Source organism: Peromyscus leucopus, chromosome 3 (assembly GCF_004664715.2).
Source record: "Peromyscus leucopus breed LL Stock chromosome 3, UCI_PerLeu_2.1, whole genome shotgun sequence".
Lineage (NCBI taxonomy): Eukaryota > Metazoa > Chordata > Mammalia > Rodentia > Cricetidae > Peromyscus > Peromyscus leucopus.
Genome location: NC_051065.1, coordinates 121,109,081 through 121,118,221, shown reverse-complemented (window position 1 = coordinate 121,118,221; position 9,141 = coordinate 121,109,081). Strand labels below are relative to the sequence as shown.

The 9,141-nt window shown below is 37.5% G+C and overlaps 1 pseudogene; it reads right to left on the bottom strand.

The window, feature by feature from the left end:
• Positions 1-957: 957 nt before the first annotated feature.
• On the bottom strand, positions 958-2,414 carry LOC114705034 (annotated as a pseudogene).
• Between the last annotated feature and the right edge of the window lie 6,727 nt (positions 2,415-9,141).

The following is a 9,141-nucleotide window of genomic DNA, read 5'->3' as shown; positions in this document are numbered from 1 at the left end:
TAAGTGTCTTGATTCTTGAAATTTCTGACAGAAATAGGACATAAGAGCATGTGTGATGGGATGTTTAGATGGGATGAGTAAGTAAAAGGAATTGCAACTAAAGGTCCCCATTTAATTTCAGTAGAATTGAATCTTATTGTCTTCAGATGGCTACCAGTTTTGATATACCTAATTTATTACCTCAAAAACAATAGTTTCATGAGAAATAAATTCTTTGAAAAGGTTTGTATGTGAGTTCAGTTTATTAAGGTGTTCTGTATTTTATTTGTATGATATTGAATTACTAAAGTTACAAAATTTCTATACAGATTAAATAATCCAGAGTAAGAATGTGTTGTATTATTGCATTTAAAATAAAACATAGAACATATCAACCAGTGACTAACACAAAGAGAGGGAAGAATAAAGATTAATACCTTGTCTATTATGCAATATTTGCTTAATGCTTGTGCATAATTTTAATTAAAGTGAATTTCTTTTTAACCTATCAAGTTTATATCTCACAGAGAAGTACAATTATAAAAGAAAAAGTAAAAAAAAAAAAAAAAAAAAAAAAAAAAAAAAAACCCTAATCTTTGGTCCATAGACAATCCTTGCAATAATTGGGTATATATTATCCCGGAATACTTACACAATTAAGACTATATGTAACATACAGTGTACTTGTTAGACTACTCATGGTCACAATTGCTCAAATTCAGATACCACTATACTGCTTGAAATACTGTTATGATGTGTACAACTTGGCTCATTCTCTCTCTGTAGATGTTGAGAGTGATTTTACAATCTTCTTTGTCACTGAAAATATTATATAATATTTGGGTTGCTAAGAATTGCTTATGAAATTTCTAAAACTGTTTATAGTATAGGAGATTTCTGTATTATAATAGGTTTGCCCATTAGCTTTCCTTGCAATTGTGTATTTTTCTTTTTCTTTTCTTTTCTTTTTTTTTTTTTGTCTTTAGGGACACTTTTACTTGGAAAATTACAACACTAGTACAAGTCAAGTCTTACACATTTAACATTTGCTTATTGAAAGCAATTCATAATATCAAAATTAATCATGTTTTACTTTTATCCTCACAAGAACACAAAAATGATGAAGGGGAACTTAAAACAGAAAAATTTAAAAAGGTAACACAACTTTTCTTAGTAGTCCTTGGGTAGTTACGACAGAAGACTTTCCATCTTTTTGTTTCTTTGAATGGAGACCTTGATCCAAAGTCTTGGTTCTAGTATCTGCTTCTGCCTCCCCCTCTATCAGATCGGCTTCCTCCACGGCCACCTCCTCTTGGTGCTCCTCGGCTTGAACTGCTGTAGGAATCACGTGGAGGAGGGTACCCCCTTTCCATAGAAGGGGGGAGCCCCCGTTCTTGTCTGCCAACACGATCACGGCCACTTGAGTAGAGATCACTTCTGCTGCTTGAGTAACTATCTCGACTTCCACTGTAGCCATCACGTGAGCTGCTGTAATCATAGTAGCGACTGCTTCCTCCATAAGATGATGGTGGCCCTAGTGTAGGGGGTGCGCTGCGGGAGTTACCATAACTCTTATACGAATCTCTGTAGGAACCTCCACTTAGATGGTCTGAATAGTCACGATCCCGACCATATCCATCTCTATCACCATAGCCTCTTGATGGGTAGTCGTCACGTGAACTGGAATGACTATAATCACGGTAGATATAATCTCTTGGTGGTGGTGCATAATCTCTGGTGTCACGGGAGCTTGGGTAATCTCTGCTTGAATAGCTGTCTTTTGTAGAATATCCATCATCTCTTGGGGACAAATAAACATCTCTGCGAGATGGCAGGGGCTCCCTTCGTGGAGGGCCTCCATAGCTATCTCTTCAACGTGACACTGGGGCTCTTCCTCCCATTCCACTGCTGCTTCGAACTGGTCCTGAAGGCGTTGATCTTTTAGGAGGGGGACCCCCGCTTCGTGGTGGCGGTCCTATTTTTACTGGAAGTGGTCCCCTAGAAGAACTCATGTTAAAGTTCATGGAATAGCCACCATCATCCATGTATCCTCCACGCGAAGGGGGTCCCCTAGTTCCTCCACTTCCTCCTCGAAAACCTCTGGGAGGGCCCCTGCTTCTTGGAGGTGGAGGTGGTCCACGTCTGCCACTTTCAAATGATGGTTTGGTAACTTGCTCCACCTTGATGGCTTTTCCATCCAAGGACTTCCCATTCATATCTCTATCTGCATCTTTAGCATCTGCTGGGCTTTCGAAGGTGACAAAAGCAAATCCTCTTGATTTGTTGGTTTCGCGTTCTTTCATCAAAAGTATTTCCACTATTCGTCCATACTTGCCAAATACCGCTTCAAGGGCTTTCTCATTTGTTTCTGTATTAAGCCCACCAATGAAGAGCTTTCCTGGGTGATCTGCTTCAACCATCTTTCCTTCCAGCTCAGAGTCAAGGGGACTGTGAAGGTCTCAAGCTCCTAGAAGCTCGCTGAATGGATCTTCCAAGTAGCTCAGCAGTGACAGCTGCTGGGTCCCCGGGGCTAACGCTTCCCCAAGTAGGAAGCCGCTTTCCCGCGCCGGTCGCCACACGCGTCTCGCAATTGTGTATTTTTCAAGTGGAGCTCTATAGAATCATCTTTAGCTTCTCCTAAGCTAGACTCAATTTGTAATGATGATGGAGACAATTGCTGGCTCTCTCACTTAGAGTTTGTTTTATTTAACTCTTTAAGAAAGAAAACCAAAAGATTACATAAGCCAAAAAAAAGAAAGAGAAAATTATAAATGTTAAATGATCTTTGAGAGAGTGAGTGAAAAAAATAACATATTGAAACAAATATAAATGAAGGTAATGCATATAAAACAGTAAAACATGTGCATAAATATACAAATAAACCATTACTCATCAATAAAAGTTACCTTTAAGAACTTTAGCATAATGATAACTTTTGGGAGCTCTGCTTCATTGTGTTTATAAAATTCCATTACTCTGGAGCTGAAGATTATGTTAAATGGTAAAGCATAAGAAATGTTCTAGTATATGATGGTATAGATTCAACAGACACTTAAGCTTTTCTTCATCTACCTTATATTTTTCTTATAACCATTAATGCTTAATTTGTTATTATAAGATGTGAAATGTTCTGCATGCATTTCTAAAATGAATCAGAAATCATGGCTGCTACAATGCTTTATTAAAGTAAGTTGAAGATAATTCAATCAAAAATTCATTAAAATGCAGTTGGGTAATATGTCATTTTGTAAGCCAACCAAGGTGTTACATACCTGTAATCCCAGCACTTTAGAGGCATAGAGGGAGTCAGAAACTTCAAGACTTATTTGAGCTACCTAGAAAACTCAATGCCAGCCTTGGCCACAGAGTGAGACTTTGCATAGAAAAAAACCCATAAACATCATACAATGTAGCTAGAGTTTTCCTGCCTTGCCCACAGTAAGGACAAATCTTTGTCATCCTCCAGTTCCACAGCCACTCAGACCCAAACAAGTAAACACAGAGACTTATATTGCTTACAAACTGTATAGCTGTGGCAGGCTTCTTGCTAACTGTTCTTATAGCTTAAATTAATCCATTTCCATAAATCTATACCTTGTCACTCGGCTCATGGCTTATGGGCATCTTTTCATGCTGCTTATCAGGGTGGCGGCTGGCAGTGACTCCTTCTGCCTTCCTGATCTTTTATTTCTCCTCTCTGTTAGTCCCGCCTATACTTCCTCCCTAGCTACGGCCAACCAGGTTTTTTTTTTTATTGACCAATCAGAGCAACTTGACATACAGACCATCCCCCAGCATAGCCAAGTGCAGACCATCTCAGACACCTACACTCAGGCCCGTGGTCCTAATCATCTTCTATGCGGACCTGCTGGGTAAAACCATGAGGAACCCAAGAACAGGCTCCCACAGAACATACAGAACATCCCACAGAGTGAGACTTTGCATGGAAAAAAACCCATACACATCACACAATAACAAAAAATTAATTTCATAGATATATACAGTGATAGGGAATGCATATCCCACTTATGAACATTTAGCTTATCTCCAGTCTCTCATAGGGTTTACTAATTTCCACCAAGTGTTACCTTTAACTCTGTACAGTTGTGAAAATGAGTTCAATCCCAAAGGTGGAATTGATGCTTCATTACTTGAATAGATTTAAAAAATGTAGATAAATCGCCAAATGTCCCCCTCAGAAAGTATATTTTTACATTCTCAGTGAGCAACTCGCAGATCACATTTTAGGCTGAATGCGATTTGAGCCATCTGTTTTGATGTTGTTTGTGTATGTGCATTTGCTAATATTAATTTGCTATAGTGATTTTTCTTGTCATCATTAAACTACTTAAAAAAGAAGATCAGAAAGAAAAATGATGAGGAATTGCAGGGAGTCCAAGAAATGTTGGAAAACAAAGCAAACATTCTTAGACATGGGGCAGCCAAGATATGGCAGAAATTTTAGATAGGAAACAATCTAGAAAAATATTATTTAATCTTACGAGGAAATAAAAGAAACAGCCTTTCTCTAGGCAAGTGTAAGAGCTTAAATGTTAGTGTTTAGACCTGGGCTACAGTCAAAACAGAAGGAAAAGGAAAAGAGTGTCTTCAATCATTAACTCATCCACCAAACATTTGCATGCTTGTGCAAAGTAAATATATTTGAGAGAAAGTGAAGTTATCTTGTGTAGCATGTTAAATCTTGAAAGATTTATATGGATGCTCCAACTAAGTCTGAGATGGAAGAAGATATTCTAATTTTCAGTTCAAGGAAGGAAGTATTCCTGCTTAAAAAAGTAAATGATAGGCGGCACAATACTGGCACATACCTTTAATCTCATCACTCAGGAGGCAGAGGCAGGCAGATCTCTGTGAGTTTGAGGCCAGACTGGTCTACAGAACAAGTTCCAGGACAGGCTCCAAAGTTACACAGAGAAACCTTTTCTTGGGGGAAAAAAAAAAAAGAAAGAAAGTAATTGATGAGAGAGACATCACACTGAGCATTAATGCTGTGTATCTGAAAAAGACAATTAAGATCAAAGGCTAGATGAACTGGAATTGAGAGTTGTTTTGTTTGTTTGTTTTCACTTTGTTTTTGAGACAATTTCTCTGTGTACCCCTGGATTTCCTACAACTTGTTCTGTAGACCAAGCTGGCCTCAAACTTAAAAATCCGCCTGCCTCTGCCTCCCAAGTACTAGTATTAAAGGCATGTGCCAACACTGCCTGGCCAATAAGCTGAGTTTTATATTAAGGGAAGTAGAACTGAGTCATGAATATAATGAGAGAAAGGAGATATATCTCAAGAAGGATATGGACAACATGGAGCCCTGAGTCTATATATGAAAACCACCATTCAATAGACTAGAGGAAATTAAGAATGGATAACTAGTATCTATCATATAATTTCATATTTTTCATAGCTTAGGATCTTCAAGTTAGCTCTATACAGAAACAAACATGTTTGGGTGGTAATCATAACAGAGCACCAGGAGCAGAGGTCAAAGGCAAAGTGCAACTCAAAAATCAGGAGGAGCAGAAAATCTGAGCTGGAAGTAATCATGAGTGCACATATATGCCAAAAGAATCTTTTTCCCCCTTTTTTTATTATTTTATTTTATTTTACAATACTATTCAGTTCTACATAACAGCCACAGATTCACTTGTTCTCCTCCTTCCTGCTCCCCTCCCCTTCCCCCCAGCCCACCCCCCAAAGTATGAATGGGGAGCTTTTGTTCAACATCCATCCATATTCACTATTCCTTAAACTGGAAGTAACTTCAGTTAAGCCTAGATTCACTCATCCATCCAGACATCAAAATAAAACACACCATCGAACCAACTTCCACAATTTTGTAAAATAGATACATAGCAACAGCTAAGCATCAGTAGGTGGTTATGAGTGATAAGTGTATACAAATCTATGGTGATATTTTATTTGTGCTGAAATGTGATTTTATTTGTATGTTAATAAATAAAGTTGCCTGGGGAGTCAGAGCTAATAGCAAGCCATTTAGCAGAAGTCTGGCAGCGGTAGCACACACCCTTAATCTGATCACATGGCAGGTAGAGTCTTTGTGTTCAAGGACATTGCCAGCTTGGTGTTACATGCCTTTAATCCAAGTACCAACCATAGAGACCTAGAGGTCTGTATAGACAGGCAGTGATGAAGAAGTTGAATTTAGAACCAATGAGAAGACAGAACAGAAAGTCAATAAAAAATACAGACATACAGGAAGTATGTCTCTTTTCTCAGGGGAAGGACGGCAGGAGCTGATAAGCTAAAGGCTATTTGCTAGTGCTCTGACCTCCTGGGCTTTTAACTCTTTATTTGGCTCTGTGTTTCTTATTTAATAAGACTGCTTAGAATTACATCTACACAAATCTGTATATAAAAATCTATATAAAACATTAAAATAGGTTCTTCTAACAGTAAATTTATTTGTATTTTGTATTTATAGCAAAAGAATGAAAACATTTGGCATATGAACACGTAGTTAAATGTTAAGGTTCTCCTTTATCCTTTCCCATCTCCATATGTTTATAATATTAGCTACCTATCAACAGCTGACCAATAACGTATTTTATAACTGTGATTTTTATAAAAGCACTGATATACTGGACTGCTTTGGAAGTCCTCTATAGATAATTTTTCATCTTCTAGACCTTGTCCCAGGGTTTAAAACATCTCAACTGTTATCATCAAGGCTTTCTTTTTCAAGCTCAAACTTTTTGACTACTTAGATAACTCTAAAGTAGTAGGAATTCATAAAAGTAGAAATTTTGTAGGAGTAGAAAATTTCAAGATTAATCCTCAGCACCAAATATTTCACTGTCTTTTAAATATTTTCAATTGTTTCCTGGTTTGAAGATAATGTAGCAATCCTACTTAAGAAGGGAGATATCTTTTGGCTTTGTATAAATTCAATATAAAATCTGTGCTCCCCTCTGAGGTAGCTAAGATGCTTTCTTTGTTTTCTAGATGTTCACATAATTGTCCCAGTGACACTCTTGAAACTTGTTTTATCCCTGTACAAATTAAACAGAAACTAAATAAGCTCTGAGAAGTACAACATTTCTTCTGAAATGTAAACACTTCCTGGGGGAATATTAAAAGACTTCTATGTTTTTTTTTCCCCTTCGATGTAGCATTACTTTAGATTACAATAAAAAAATAAATGAGAAATGGGATTTCCTCAACATTATCAGCTCTCCAAAGATAAAAGAGAGACACAAGGAGACACAGAGGGATGACAGGGAGAGAATGGGGAAGGGAGGGAGGGAGTCAAAAAGAGATAAAGGAGCAAGTTGAACTTAAATGCCTGTCTGTACATACTCAAGAGTGATGACAAACTCTACAATAATTTTATATCCTCCAAAGAAGGAAGACAATTCACAACACCTATCAGCTGAAGGAATTCTGAAAGAGAGCAAGAATTATTGCAAATTTCTGTTGGGAAGATTTCCATGACCCCTAGGAAGCTATTAAAATGTGCAAGCATCCTCCAACATGCATGTGTAGGAAACTTTATCAGCACACTTGTGTTGGGAGATGGAGTCCAACAAGAGGTGTTTTATATCACTCAGATTGTGCCTCCTTGAATCAAAGGTTCTCTGGCCAGGGATTATCACAACTGTTTGCAAGGATGTTTTAAAGATTTTAACTGCTTCTTTGATTAGTTTATCCTGTTCTTTTTGCCTTATTTCTTAAATCCAAAGTATTTGGACTTGGGATTACTAAGACATGGTTAAATCAGGAGGGCTCTGTCTACATTAATGGATTAAAGTCTAAATGTTATTGTGGGAATGGGTTAGTTATTACAAGAGTGGTTTCACAAAAGTGAATTTAGACAGTAGGGTGGAGCTTCATCAGAGCAGTGCTTTCTTGGAAAGAAACAGGACTTAGTTTTGATCCCCTAAACCTATGTTTTAAAAAATTTAGGCAGGACTTGTAATCCTGGTGCTGGGGAGATATGTGGAGATGGATTCCTGAGGATTTTTTGCCAGTGAATATAGCCTGCTTGATGAGTTCAAGGTCAATGAGAAACTGTGCCTCCAAATATCAAGGTGAATAGTGCCAGAGAAATGTCATCTAAGGATGACCTCTGTCCTTCACATACATAAACATATATATATGCATATGTATCCTCCACATGTGCAGCTATCATGTGAACATACACGTGCATGTATGCACACATATATAGCCATACATAATTGACTAAATACTTCTTTTAATTTAGTTTGGATACCTCATTTCTCTTAACCTCTACCCTCTATGACACAAAATAGATCTCACACTCTTCAGATAGCAATACTTAGAAAAAACTCATAGATTTCCCACCTTCCACAATAGTACACCAAATAAATTTCCATTCTTTATGAAGCACCCAGTCTTATGTAATTGGCTGTAACAGCAGCAAACAGCCTAAGACAAATGAATTATTTCATAGAATAGACACTTCATGGGGTATGCAGAATGGCTGACTTAATTATCAGCAGAAAGTGTATCTATTGCACTGATAAAAAGATTCATTCTCCATCACATTCATTCATTTTTCTCCACTACATTGATTCATTCATTTTTGATATTTAGAGTCAGGGTAACAGTGAAGGCTTCCTTTATCCATTCTTCTCCATCAGCCATGCAAAGAGAGATTTCCCAATATGGAAACAGCTGAGTGACTCCTTCCTGACAAGCCCCAACTGTCTTGTAAAGAGAGATTTACATCCATGCTGACACAGCTTCTCTAACAATGCAGCCAATCTGAAAGCCATATTATTATTATACTACAGGAAATACTTTGCATTGATTTTCACTGCTTTGATTATCATCGATCCTGCAGATTTCTGACAGAGGAATGAAACATTCCTTTGACCAGAAATGATGGGACTTTAAAGGTTGTCCATAAGCTAACTCATGGTATATAAACAGTGGGAGTTGTGTCCCGTCAGTGTAGGTGATAATGAGAAATTTATGTTAATAGAGTGTGGCTTACAAGCTTTGTGTCAGTCTTGTTTTCTAGAAAGGATTTCCCATTAGGCTGAGGTTTTTTTTTTTTAAAGCAGGGATTCCACTTCTGCCTCATCTCATCTAAACACCTGCCATCTTCTTTGAATGGTGTCATTATTGACAGTTCCAGCAAGACTCAAAATAGACAGTTGG